Raw genomic sequence first — 15454 nt, 5'->3', positions numbered from 1 at the left:
AGGCCAAGATCAGAGACTGACTCATTGCAGGACTCCTCCCTGTCAAACCTTCCCAACCGTTCCTTCCAACCAGTCTATTACGTGCTGACTTTACTCTGTCGTGATTTTGCTTTCAACTTCCACATACTGATTTGTCACTTGCTTCTATTTTCAGCTGTGTGATCTTGGGCCAGTTATTTAAATTCCTGTGCCCCAGCTTTCCTATTTGTATAATGAGGAAAAGACAAACACCTACCTATGCGGGTCATTATGAAAATAAACTGTTGCTAAGAAAGCACTTGAAATAGTGCCTGGGACAGAGTAAAACCTGTTCAGTCCATGTTAACTATTACCATGGAGACGGATACACATGAAAAATCTTGAGCTTTGGAATTTGACTCCCCTGTGAACGCAAGTCTTTCCATTACTGCTTTTGAAAATAGAAAAATTTCCAATAATCTGATAAATGCATTTAACAATTTTCTTTACCAAGCACTTTTGCATGTGATATTTTGGTAAGTTCCATGAGGGTAGAAACCTCTGGCTTCCTGTCTTGGTCATTGTGATGAGATGTATCTTGGTAACTGTTTGTTGACTAACAAATAGCAAAATGATATTCTTTTATCCTTGCAGTCCTGAATCTTGTGAAGGAATGGAGATGTGATTCAACCAGCTGTATTAGTTTGGTAGGGCTGCTTAGCAGAGTAGACAAGACTCGGTGGCTTAAACAACAGAAATCTATTTCCTCACAATCTGGAGGCTAAACATCTGAGACCAAGGTGTCTGCAGCGCTGGCTTCTTCTGAGGCTGTCTCCTGGGCCTGTGGGTGGCCACCACCTCCTCCTGTCTTCACAAGATCTTTCTTCTGTGTGTGTCTGTGTCCTCATCTCCTCTTATAAGGACACCAGTCATACTGGAGGGGGTCTGCCCTAAAATACCCCTCATTTTAAACATAATCACCTCTTAAAAGACTCTATCTCCAATACAGTCACATTTTGAGATTCTAGCAGGTGATGACTTCACTGTATTAACTTGGGGATGTCTCTCATGTTAGGGTTACACGTAGAACCAAACCTCTTTACTATCTTCCTGACACAGGGATCAAACCTTCATCTCCTGCATCTCCTGCATTGGCAGGCAGATTCTTCACCCTTGAGCCACCTGGGAAGCCCTTTAGTCATCTGGTTCATATTTTTTATTTCCATCAAAATGCTATTTATTCTAGGCTTCCCTGATGGCTCAGCGGGTAAAGAATTCACCTGTAATTCAACAGACACAGGAGACCCAGGTTCAGTCCCTGGGTTGGGAAGATCCCCTGGAGAAGGGAATGGCTACCCACTCCAATATTCTTGCCTGCAGAATTCCATGGACAGAGGAGCCCTGGTGGGCTATATAGTCTGTAGGATTGCAAAGAGACTGAGTACCTTTATCCTGCAAACAGGGGGAATGGGTGGCAAATATTTGGCAAAACAAGGAATGGGAATAAAGATGAAAAAATCAAAGGCCAAGTAGAGAAAGAGGAGGAAAAGTAAAAGAAAAGTTAAAGCTATGACAAACCTAGACAGCACATTAAAAAGAAGAGACATTACTTTGCCAACAAATGTGCATATAGTCAGAGCTATGGTTTTCCCAGTAGTCATGTATGGAAATGAGAAATGGACTATAAAGAAGTCTGAGTACCAAAGAATTGATGCTTTTGAACTGTGGTGCTGGAGAGGACTCTTGAGAGTTTCACTTGGACTGCTAAAGGAAATCAGCCCTGAATATTCATCAGAAAGACTGATGCTGAAGCTGAAACTCCAATACTTTGGCCACCTAGATGAAAAGAGCTGACACTTTTTGGAAAAGACCCTGATGCTGGGAAAGATTGAAGGCGGGGGGAGAAGAAGGGGACGACAGAGGATGAGATGGTTGGATGGCATCACTGACTCAATGGACATGAGTTTCAGCAAGCTCCGGGAATTGGTGATGGACAGGGAAGCCTGGCGTACTGCAGTCCACGGGGTCGCATAGAGTTAGACCCGACTTAGCGACAAAACAACAAGGGAAGAAAAGAGAAAGGAAGAAAAGAGTGGCTAGAAAAGTAATTTATCCTGTGTCTTGAGTGTTTTGTTTTGTTTTTTAAGGCTAACTCTCTGAAACCTTAAAAAAAAAAAAAGGATTATTACAACCAGTAATCTAAGAATGAGAGGAAAAGCTAATGCTGGCCATAACATTATCACCATCTTTCTCCACAATTAATTCAAAACCTCACTTTTCACTTTCAAATCACATTTAAATCATTTTTCTCCATGATGCCAATCTTAGTCTGAAAGCACTGATGAACTTTTAATTTAATATACAGAAAACCATCAACAAGCAAACAAAACCCAAAGTCATTAGCAGGGTTTTTATTAACTGCCCCAGAGCTGGCTCTGTCTGTGTCGGCCGACAGCCTGTCCCAGCAACCACAACTGTGGTGTCCAAATCACACAGCTGGAAGTTTCAGCGCTTGGAGCGATGCTGTACACACTGCCTCTCCATTAATCCATGAACTTAATACACATCCATCTCCCCAGTGGTGCCTCAATGTCTAACTGAACTACTTACATCCTGTAAATTTGCAGTCATTTTGACTTCTAGAAAACAAAGCAGTCAGGCTTGCCTGATCTCATCAGTTTAATCTCAGAGTATCTAAGCTACTCCACAACTCATGTATCTTTATGTAAAAAAGAAAAAATAAAATGGCACAGCAAGAGCTGTTTAAATTAGAGACATGTGTTCCAGGCTGTGATCAGAAATCATTTGTCTTTCTGGAGGAACATGAAAATATAATATATTAAAAATGAATGTGGCTAATGAATGACTATGTGCTGAAATCACCACGGTCATGTGTAGGATGACATCGTTGGGGTCTTCAGTATCAGTTGGAAAACACATCTTCTAAGGAAAATTATTATTCACGAAGGTCGTGAATCTGTCAGTGTATGTAAGTGTGTTTAATGTATTAATTACACTGCGTCTGAAAGTTTCTTAGCTCTGCTTATTTAAGTCTCAGAAGTCAGGAAACAGTATACACTAACCATCGGGGCTTGGTTCTACAGGGGTTTGGGGACAAAACTGTCTTTTCACAAGTTGCAACTTCATTGCCTTGAGCCTTCTTGGCACCAGGCAAATGGGCACTGTTATCATATAATGTCACACAGAAGCAAGAAGAACCATTCATTATAAAGAAGAACACCTATCAGCAGGTCTTCTTCCTGTTTTACAATTTCGACAGCACCTCACAATAGCCTTCCCCGTTTTGTGCATCAGTTCAGCTCAGTTCAGTTCAGTCACTCAGTCGTGTCCAACTCTGCAACCCTAGGGACTGTAGCACGCCAGGCCTCCCTGTCCATCACCAACTCCCAGAGTTTACTCAAACCTGTCTCCCCCTTCTCCGTCTGCCTTCAAACTTTCCCATCAACACGGTCTTTTCTAATGAGTCAGTTCTTCCCATCAGGTGGCCAAAGGACTGGAGTTCAGCTTCAACATCAGTCCTTCCAATGAATATTCAAGACTGATTTCCTTTAGGACGGACTGGTTGGATCTCCTTGCAGTCCAGGGGACTCTCAGGAGTCTTCTCCAACACCACAGTTCAAAAGCATCAATTCTTCGGCGCCCAGCTTTCTTTACAGTCCAACTCTCACATCCATACATGACCACGGGAAAAACCATAGCTTTGACTAGATGGGCCTTTGTTGGCAAAATAATGTCTCTGCTTTTTAATATGCTGTCTAGGTTGGTCATAGCTTTTCTTCCAAGGAGCAAGTGTCTTTTAATTTCATGGCTGAAATCACCATCTGCAGTGATTTTGGAGCCCCCAAAAATTAAACTGTGTTTCTGTTTCCACTGTTTCCCCATCTGTTTGCCATGAAGTGATGGGCCAGATGCCATGATCTTAGTTTTATGAATGTTGAGTTTTAAGCCAACTTTTTCACTCTCCTCTTTCACTTTCATCAAGAGGCTTTTTAGTTCCTCTTCACTTTCTGCCATAAGGGTGGTGTCATTTGCATATCTGAGGTTATTGATATTTCTCGAGGAAATCTTGATTCCAGTTTGTGCTTCTTCCAGTCCAGCGTTTCTCATGATGTACTCCACATAGAAGTTAAATAAGCAGGGTGACAATATACAGCCTTGACGTACTCCTTTTCCTATTCGGAACGTCTGTTTTTCCATGTCCAGTTCTAACTGTTGCTTCCTGACCTGCATACAGGTTTCTCAAGAGGCAGGTCAAGTGGTCTGGTGTTCCCATCCCTTTCAGAATTTTCCATTTTATTGTGATCCACACAGTCAAAGGCTTTGGCATAGTCGATAAAGCAGAAGTAGATGTTTTTCTGGAACTCTCATGCTTTTTTGTGCATGGTGCAGGGAAATGGAAACGATTACCAGCATTTATGAAATCCTTACTCTGTTCCAATTGTTTCCAATCACCCAGACTATAGAACCACACTGTAAATGGAGAATTAAATTAAACCATCCCCATTTAAAATCAGGAAAAAAGGGGGGGGGGGAGCTTAAGTAACTTTCCAAAGTTGCCGTCCTCAGTGAGTAGGAGACCTTGGACTTGAACTCAGAGCACTGAGACTAACCGCTATGCTGTGATACAATTAGGGGCGTGAACTTCCCTTAATGAGGACCTTGGTCTTAAAGAGGAAATGCTGACATGTCCTGTTTGTCCCACTTTGCCCTAACTGTAAGCCATGTGTGAAGGGGTCTGAGTAGAACAAAAGCCAACTGCTTTCAAAGAAGAAATAACAATAGGGCTTGCTCCAAGTGGGGAACTTCCTCCATGAACTTTCCAAGCACTTTCTAAATAGCAACCAAGAGGAGGGGAGGGTGTGAAGGATGGATTTGAATATCGTACAATCCCAGCCTCTCTACCTGGGAGACACTGAGCAATTCTGCTAATCTCTCTGAACTTTAGTTTCTTCACTTTTTCTGAAAATAACAATAGCATTTATCCTCTACATTTGAGGAAGTCATAAGACTTTCTCATCTTCTCAAAAATATGACAAATAATTTTAATAGACACACATAGCTTAATTCATTTGACAGCTGAGAAAAGTAGGAAGCAACAAAGTTTAAACTAAATTCAGTCATTTCTATATTCTATGTTTTTTCTCCTAAACCATGTAGACGACCATAAGGAGCTGTTCCTAAATTTCTAAAAACTTCAGTGGATTGTTAGGTAGCAATAACTTCCCTCTCAATGGAGATATTCATACACTGAAGACCATCTAGCTAGGAAGAAGCATTTCCTTGAAGAAGGAGATATGTAAGAGTCCCCTAGGAACCTAAGATCCTTGACTACATGATCACCTAAGATACTTTCTGGAAGATTTCTGTTTCGTATAACCATTGGTTATAGCATCTCTCTGTAGTTAGTTAACTTAGTAATTTCCTGCGTCTAATCACACTAAGGTGACTCAATGGTAAAGAACCCATCTGCCAGTACAGGAGCTGCAGAAGACCCAGGTTAGATCCCTGGGTGGGGGAGAGCCCTTGGAGAAGGAGATGGCACACCACTCAAGTATTCTTGCCTGGGAATTTCCATGGACAAAGGTGCCTGGCAGGCTAAAGTCCATGTATTCACAAAGAATCAGACATGACTGAATGACCGAGCACACACACAGGCATTGAGTACAGAAGAATATACTTATTACACTGCGAGCCGATGAGTTTCGTAGTCCATGTTGTAGTTCAGTCTCTAAGTTGTGTTTGACTCTTTGCTAACCCATGGGCTGCACCATGCCAGTCTTGCCTGTCCTTTACTGTCTCCTGGAGTTTGCTCAAGTTCATGTCCATTGAGTCGGTGATGCCATCTAACCATCTCCTCCTCTGTCGTCCCCTTCTCCTCCTTCCCTCAATCTTTCCCAGCATCAGGGTCTTTTCCAATGAGTTGGCTCTTTGTATCAGCTGGCCAATGTTTTGGAGCTTCAGCTTCAGCATCAGTCCTTCCAATGAGTATTCAGGGTTGATTTCCTTTAGGATGGACTGGTTTGATCTCCTTGCAGTCCAAAGAACTATCAAGAGTCTTCTCCAGCACTACAGTTCAAAAGCATCAACTCTTTGACACTCAGCCTTCTTTATGGTTCAACTCTTACATCCATACATGACTAATGGAAAAACCATGGCGTTTACTAATGTGGTCCACTGGAGACGGGAATGGCAAACCACTTCAGTATCCTTGCTTCAAGCACCCCAAGAAAGTATGAAAAGGCAAAAAGATATGACTCCAAATGATGAGCCCCCAAGGTTGGTAGATGGGTTCCGTGACCCTAGATTAAGTCCTTATATTCATCAAGATTCCTTGAAATACAAGTAGGGATGAATTCACTCAATCCATCTTTAATTCTGGGAAGCAGATGAAGCTGTATGTGCTACTGAAGGCAACTTGGTAGCCGTCTTATTTCCTTATCCAAAGGCTACTGTTATCCTTGGGTGGAAACAACTCGTTGCTTAAAAAGCTACATTTCATGGACGGTTGCTTCAGTTTCATCAGTCCTAATGTGGGATCCACTTTTCTAAAATCTGAAATAGACCTGCAACTTTCTGAATCTATCCTTAGGCTACACCTGCCGAGCTGAGTTTATTTTTAAACTGAACTTGTGACTAAATAACTTAATAAATATAGTACCCAGGTTGGAAAGCATCTTTTGATGTAATTTACCATTCTCATACCATCTGTTGCCTTTTGCAGGCATTATAAGCATGTCAGACTGAAGGTTAATTCAAAAAGAAACCAGAATTCTCTTTGAAGTATTTTATTGCAGCTCTGTATTCTGCTTCCACTGGTTGTGTAGAGGTTATGTAATTTTGTTTTTGAAGAGTCAGACCTCTTTATTTTCTTGAATTTGCATTTATTTGTGTGCTTTGTCCTTGCTATTTTTATGCTCAAAGGCCATACTCAGTTATCATTTCAAATAAATAAGAAAAGATCAATTGAATGAAATGGAACTAAGAAAAGGCATGCACACACACAGCTCTTTGTCACTTGGCAAGATGTGGTAGTGTCAACTTGGCTCTCATTTTTAAAAGAAATAAGAATAAGGTTCTGACCAAAAAGCAAAACAGTGGGGGGAGGGGGAAGGTAGCTTCTTTAGATAAATACCTGTTAAGATTTTCCAGTAACCCTAAATTGTAGCGACCCATGTTATCAGCCATAACATTCAACAGCAAATGGGCGTCTTCTCCGTTCCCGATGGAACACCAGTACTGGATGAAACTGCTCTTTCACTTTTGCCACAGAAAATGATCTTAAAACAGAATAAAATATGAAGGGACTAGACAACAGAAAGCAGAGGGTATGATTGCTTGAGTGCAGAAAACACATAAAGTAAGCCCCAGGATTTTCCATAGACCAGTGCAAAGAGGTGGAGGCTCAGCGGAGAACAGCAATCCATTCAGCTGACAGAGGCTGAGTTCAGTGTAGGGCTGATGAGACAACTGGAATTTGTGGATCTAGATATCTGAAAACAGGGAGCTTGGCTGAGAGCTGGTTTGTACACACTCAAGGGAGGACTCACAGTGCAGGATGGTGAGCAAGGCAGAGAGCAACGTGGAGACACCAGATGTTATGAAAGTATTCACTCAGCTCCATCAGGGCACCATGGTAAGCCCACAACACCATGGTTGTGTTTTTAAACATGATATATAAAATATATGCATGCATGCTAAGTATTTGTGTAATTATGTGTAATTTGTGTAAATATATAATTTGTGTAATTAATGTAAAACATTAATATATATGCAGCACTATTTATAATAGCTAAGACATGAAAGGAACCCAAGTGCCCATCAACAACTGACCTTTAAGAAGATGTGGTATTAATAGATAGCTAGATAGATAGACAGTAGATATAGATAGATATGCAATGGAATATACTTAAGTCATTACAAAAGGATAAAATATTGCCATTTGCAGCAACATGGGTGAAACTAGAGAATATAATGCTTAGTGAAGTGAGTTAGAGAAAGATAAAATACTATATGATATCAGGTTAACATGGAGTCTGAAAAATGAAGCAAATGAGTGTATGTACAAAACAGACTCAGATAAAGAGAACAACTTTACGATTACCAAAGGGGAGAAGGTGAGGGGAGGGGGAGGGACACATTAGGGGTATGGGGTTAATAGATACAAATGACTATATATAGAGTAGATGAGCAACAAGAATTTACTGTATAGCACAGGGAATTATACTCAATGTCTTATAATAGTCTGTAACAGAATATAATCTGCAATAAAAAAAAAAAAGCACTCAAATCACTATGCTGTACCGGAAACTAACACAATATTATCAATAAACCACACTTCAATTAAGAAAATAATGGGATCAATCAATCAATCAACATATTTTGTTGTTGTTCAGTCACTAAGTCATGGGCTGTAACATGCCAGGCTTCTCTGCCCTTCACTATCTCCCAGAATTTGCTCAGATTCATGTCCATTGAGTCAGTGATGCTATAGAACCATTTCATCTCTGTCACCCGCTTCTCCTCCTGCCCTCAATCTTTCCCAGCATCAGGGTCTTTTCCAATGTGTTGGCTCTTCCCATCAGGTGGCCAAAATATTGGCGCTTCATCCTCAGCATCGGTCCTTCCAATGAATATTCAGAACTGATTTCCTTTAAGATTGACTGGTTGGATCTCCTTGCAGTCCAAGGGACTCTCAAAAGTCTTCCCCAACACCACTGTTCAAAAACATCAATTCTTTGGCATTTAGCTTTCTTTACGGTCCAACTCTGATATCCATACATGACTACTGGAAAAACCATAGCTTTGACTATATAGACCTTTGTCGGCAAAGTAATGTCTCTGCTTTTTAATAGACTGCCTAGGTTTGTCATAGCTTTTCTTCCAAGGAGCAAACGTCTTAAATTAAAATTTCATGGCTGCAGTCACCATCTGCAGTCAAGAATGCCAAGAGTCTCTCTGAGCCATCTTTTTCTTTTTTTTTTTTTTTTTTTTGAGCCACCTTACTGTATTCCAGCTTGAACATGATTAGCCTGAGGGCACTGCTCCAAAACTGGGAATTAATGCAGCCGTTAGAAAGGCAGCCTGGCAACAGCCAGCAATTTTAAGTGAGCAGATCGAGCATTGTTGGCTTTGTGAATATAACCCATACCTGGTTTCTTTATAGTTGTTCTAGACTGTAAAAAACCAAGCCTCTTTAACCAATCTAAACTTCTGAAATAAGAAATGTATGGCTATGTTTTAACACTGTGCCAACTTTAAAGAAACACAAGCATGTTGACATTTTTGAACTGATTAAAATTCTTACAGCCGTTGACGGGCTTTTATGAAGCAGGTAAGTTCAACCGTGTATAGAGCTGTTTGGTATATATTCTCTTGATGTGGAAAAACATTAAAGGAAAACAGGGACTAGTGCTTTCCTTTGAAAGAGTTGGAAGCATGGCTCACAGATTACAATTGCATTATTCTCTGTAAACATCTTCAACGCAGGGACTTTTAACATTTCACAAGTGGAAAAATTAAGATTAATTTTGCTTTAAGTAATAATATCCAGATTTCTTAGACCCTGCCCAGAATTCACTGGCTTCCAGCAAAGTAGCTGCATGAATTTAAATTTTAAAAGAGCTATATTTTATGGGAGGCTCACATGCATCTGCTGTTGGAGAATTTGAAGAAGGCAAAAAACTCTCTTTATACAAGTTTCATTCCGGCAAACAAATCAAATGAATTTTGCCATCATGTGGAATGAAACATGAAAAAAGTTGGAGTTTATTAACTTTTGATTTAATGAAAATATAAGATTTTTTATTTAATGAAAATAATAGTATTTGAAGCATGATATATTTCAAGAAAAAATAACAAAACTAAAACCACATTGAAATCAAATGAATACTAAATTTCGATTATTAGTAAAAATTAGTTTGTCTACTTATTACATTTCCTTAAATTTGTCAGACTTTTGTAATTTGGTGTTCTTTACTGAGATTTGCAGATTATAGGGTTTCTAGTATATATGTACATGTGTGCATGCTAAGTCACTTCAGCTGTGTCTGACTATTTTCAATCCCATGGACGGTAGCCCGCCAGGCTCCTTTGTCCATGGGATTCTGCAGGCAAGAATCCTGGAGTAGGTGCCAGGCCCACCTCCAGGGGATCTTCCCGACCCTGGGATCAAACTCGAATGTCTTTACATCTCCTGCATTGGTAGGCAGGTTCATTACCTACCACTAGTGCTATCTGGGAAGTCCGTATATGTACATTAAATCACAAAAAATTGGCTTTTGGGTCTTTTGAGCCTGAACTGCCTGTTCTCCTTGGTTGGTCCTGCAGTAAGCCTTTCTTCCAGAAGTTATTGTGCATTTCTTTAGAATTCAGCCCTAAAATTTAAACCACAAACGAAAATACCTGAGGCTTAATTTTGTAATCTTAAAATCAATCAGTGACCATTCCTGAAGCAATCTGCCTGTGAAGAAATTCAGAAGCAACAGTTTCCTGGAATTAGTGATACCATGACTGAAATTAAACTCACGTCTTTCACTGTGGAAATCCATGCCTCAGTCGGACCTTGACAATGCAGGTGCAATACGCATGCATGCTCAATCACTCAGTGGAGTTCCACTCTTTGCAAACCACATGGACTCTAGCGCGCCAGGCTCCTCTGCCCATGGAATGCTCCCCAGGCAAGAATACTTGAGTGGGTAGCCATTTCCTCCTTCAGGGGATTTTCCCCAACTAGGGATTGAACCTCATCTCCTGCATTCCAGGCAGATTCTTTGCTGTGTCTGAGCCACCAGAGATTTCAATAGTAGTTGTAAGACTTTATTTTTAATCATTGAAATAAACCTATTCACATGTAAATGAAGTTGTTTCTTAGAAAGAGATTTCTATGGCTTGTTTGCTGGTGATTGAAAACATTGTCAGCTACAATACAGAGGTGAGGTATTTTGGAATCTTCCTGGACTGAAATTGTTGACATAAAGTCAATAGACTACCAGATATTTCTCCAGCAAAGATGGATGTGTTTGGGACAGCAGAGAACTGCAACGTGGGGCCTGTAAATGGGTCAGGCCATGTACAAGTCCCCCGTGGTGAGGGAAGGAGACCCCTTTTACGGAGGAGACGGGAAGTGGTGAGGGCTACGGAAACCAAGAGGCAGGAGCTTTTCGCTGGCTGAGTCCTCACAGGAAGTAAGAGGAGTCTGTCTTCCTGTTGGGCTACTGTGGTCCTAAGGAGTGAGCCCTCCCCATTCTGGACTAGTGGGGTTTTCTGTGTATTAATTTTTTGCAAAATCAAACAAGCCCACCAGTAGGAATAATAACACAGTGTGTTAGCTGTTGTCAAGGTGTCACAGCTTAGTACTGTATTTAACGAAGTTTCCCAGGTGGCACAGTGGAAGAATCTGCCTGCCAATGCAGGGGACACAGGAGACCCAGGTTCAGTCCCTGGCTTGGGAAGATCCCCTGAAGGAGGAAATTACAACCCACTCCAGTATTCTTGCCTGGGAAATCCCATGGACAGAGGAGCCAGGTGGGCTACAGCCTGTGGGGGAGTAAAGAGTCAGACTCAACTGAGCACACGTGCACTTAAAATTTCAGAAAAATCAGATGTTTGTGCACTTTAGTATGATCTTCAAATATAAATGATATTCTTATGCATTTGATTTCCCAGCTAATATTCTTTAAGGGGTCCACACCATCATTAGAAAGTGCCAGGAAATTGATATAAATTAACCAATGCTTAAAATAAAATCTACTCATTGGTCAGGTTGGAAATGGTTTCTTGCAAACTTTGGGCCCTGGGTATAGGTCTCTCTGAGCACATTCTTATGTGCCTGGTGCCGTGTCCTGCTCCATCAGCGTTTGTGGGTGAAAAGGGTGTTATTGATGATTACTTCTGCGTATAACTTAAAAGCACCATTGAGTTATTAGTCCCAGACCAAATATTGCACATGTCAAAACAAAGTCAGTGGACTTGAAAAGGTTGTGGGAGTTTTTGAAAACTGCTCTAAATTCATGCAGACTGAATGAAAACTGATTTTGATGCTGAGCACAAGAGTGATGATGTGAGTGGAGACGTGAAAACCATGCAAGTGACGCACAGCTCGGGAATGCGGACAAGAAGAAAGCTGGATGCACTGAGCTTCCTCCCCTGGGCTGAACAGGTCCACCCCTGCTGCTCCTTTAAGAAGCTGTTTGTTAAGGTTTGAGATAAATTGATACCTTGCTTTTTAATGTGCAATATATTTGAATTCAAGCCTCAGTACTTATTTCCAATCAAAAGAGAAAAGTATCAAATGCTGAGGAAGACAAAGGATCTGTCATATTTTGTAGAAAACTGTTCATCTTTTGTTTGATAACTTGCCTTTTAGTAACATACATATTTTTTTTATTCACAGAAAACTTAAGTTATTCAGGCACTTTGATAAATTACTGTTTCTTTCTCTGTACTGAAGTGGAAATAATATTGTGGCTTTCCCCAGACAATTCAGGGGTGAAAGTTACTATATGAATACATGGTATTTATCACAAGACTGGGTCCTATAACTTTCGTGGTGATTTTATTTGGGCTTAGCTAATGGATTTTCCGTTCTTGCCGGGTAAGGTCTTAGAGTGTGCAGGATCCTATAAGACCACCCAAACTGGAATAATTGAAAAGGTTCCATCACCGCAGTGAACACACTGGCCTAGAGTCCGTCTATGGGCCCCGAGGCTTGTGTTGAATCACCTCTCGTTCCGAAGCTTTTACATTCACTGTCAAGGGTTTTAAATACTCTCTTTCTGAAGTGACTTCAGCGCTCTTTGCAGTTCTGAAATGCTGTGGTTCTCTGCGGGGAACCTTGCTTCTCTTCCTCAGAGCAGTTTCTTCCTTCCAGGGTATGTACCAGGTGAACGGCCTTCTGGGACACCATCAGCATTGTGGTATAAATTCACCCTCTTGTCATAAATTCAGGCCCCAAAACTTCAGGATAGACTCCACAGGATAGCGCTGCCAAAGGGATGTGTCAAACCTGGAGAGCACGGGGTTTGAAATGCTCAGAGTTAAGAGAATGCATTTGTGCGTTTAGTTTACTTTTACTTTATTTTTTATAGGAGTTGACTTACAATGTTGTGTTAATTTCAGGGGTAAAGCAAAATGATTCAGTTATACATACACAGATATCTATTTTTTGTTATGTCCTTTTAAAATTTTTTGAACTTGAGAGTTAATTTGTGAACGAACACATTAAGAAAACCATAACAATGAGAACTGTATTTAGAAACACGTATTCCAATGAGTGCATGTTCGGTTATTCATTTCAGTTCAGTTCAGTTCAGTTGCTCAGTCGTGTCCAATTCTTCACGACCCCATGAACCAACCACAGCACACCAGGCCTCCCTGTCCATCACCAGCTCCCACAGTCCACCCAAACCCATGTCCACTGAGTCGGTGATGCCATCCAACCATCTCATCCTCTGTCGTCTCCTTCTCCTCCTGCCCTCAATCTTTCCCAGCATCAGGGTATAGGGCCCCCTATATCATCCAGAAATTCCCCGACTAAAGGGAACTGTGTGGTTCCTGAATTTCACTGTATCTGTGTTCTTAGTCAGAACCTAAAAGATATTTTCATGATTTCTGATGAGTTTACAAAATCTTTTCCATGAAAGATAGATTTTTTACTCCAATACTTGCTCTCAAACGTGGAGGGCATTGCATATATTTCTAAATAACCTATTTTATTAAAATTTTTTCTACTCAACCAATAAAAAAAAAGGACAAGATAAGGACAGAAAAAAAAAAATTAAGAATAATCCGGGTGGAAAAGCAGCGAAAAGAAAGTAGCAGCCTTTCAAAAATATTCATTGACTGCAGAGGAATCTACAGGGTTCTGCTTTTAATACTCAACATCTGTCTTTTAAAACATATCAATCACATGATCACTAACAGCTCTTGCATTAGAGTTTTAATCAGCCATGATTTTCAAAAGGGAGAAAGAATGCTTTTGGATCAGTGGATGGAAAGTTATAGCTTCGAGTGCACCAGCTTGGTGCTGGCAACCAATGCAAAATTTAAAGAGACAAAACTTGACCAAGTATCATAAACACTCTTCCTGAGCAAAGAGCCTTGCTGTGAACAGCATAAATGCTCCCACATGTTTGGAAGCCTGAAGAAAACAGTGCAGGTCGTGCCATGTGTTTAAAATGATACATTTAATGTGATATGAAGTGTATTAAAGTAATTTCAAAAAAAAGGCTTTACATTCACAACCAGGCAGGAAAACACTAAAGTGTGGCACATTTTAATCACAAGGCATAGTGAGCAGAGTGGGTCCTTCAAATCGGGGAGCCTGTTTCTTTGCAGGTGTGTGCAACTCCTACTCCTGATGTTGGAAATTAACCCACGTGTGAGCGAGGGCTTCAGCATGGCAGCAGTTCTACATACATTGGGAAAGAGGTTACTCCTGTTTTGAATTAACTCCCAGGTTTCTTGGAGACAACATATTAGGTCTCTGCCATTTACCTTCTCAAGCTAGGACATAATGGCAATATGCTAAAATTCTTGCACTGAAGTAGGGCATGTTGTTCCAAATTAAGGGGGAAAATATACTCACTTCCGGCACAGAATATTTCTTAATTCCTCAACCATTTTCTGCTAGTGGTGATCACGGAGGAATCAGTGGTGTCCAATGAGATTGAAAGAGAATTACACATATATGTGTCTCTGGCAAAATAACTCTATCACACTCAAGAAATATATAGAATGGGAGTGTTTCCTCCAGAGTCTTATTTGTTGAGACTGTGGTGGAGATAATGCCTCACATATCACGGGTAAAATAAATTTCAACTGAGTTCTCTTTGAAGGCATAGATTTCCAGTCAGAAGGATTGGATGATCAAATGATCTTAAATGACCAATACAGTAAATTTATCTTTTGTCTTATTTATAATAAATAAAAGACCTAGAATAACTACAGGTGTAACTATGCATGGTACTTAATTTCTTTGTTGTAGTAGGAAATTATTTCTCATAATGATCATAAATTATATCATACAAGATTTATGATGGCTAAGCATCCTGACTCCAGTATCCTGGCCTGGAGAGGTCCATGGACTGTATTGGGGTCACATAGAGTCGGACATGACTGAGCGACTTTCGCTTTGTCACCCTAACGGCACTTCCTAAGTGGCTCAGTGGTAAAGAATCTGCCTGCCAATGCAGGAGACCTGGGTTCTATCTCTGGCTCGGGGAGATCCCCTGGGGTAGGAAATGGCAACCCACTCCAATATTCTTGCCTGGGAAACCCATGGACAGAGGAGCCTGGTGGGTCACGGTCCGTGGGGTCGCAGAGAGAGAGACAGGAGTGAGTGACTGCGCATGAACATGCAACCATCCTAACCCATTCTAGGACACAGCAGATGTTTATTTCAGACATATGTGCCCACATTCTATATGAAAAATGATGTACAAACATACGGTAAGGACATGGACTTGCTTTCCGAGAG

This window comes from Dama dama, chromosome 14 (assembly GCF_033118175.1).
Source record: "Dama dama isolate Ldn47 chromosome 14, ASM3311817v1, whole genome shotgun sequence".
In the NCBI taxonomy this organism is placed as follows: Eukaryota; Metazoa; Chordata; class Mammalia; order Artiodactyla; family Cervidae; genus Dama; species Dama dama.
This window is presented reverse-complemented; position numbering follows the sequence as displayed.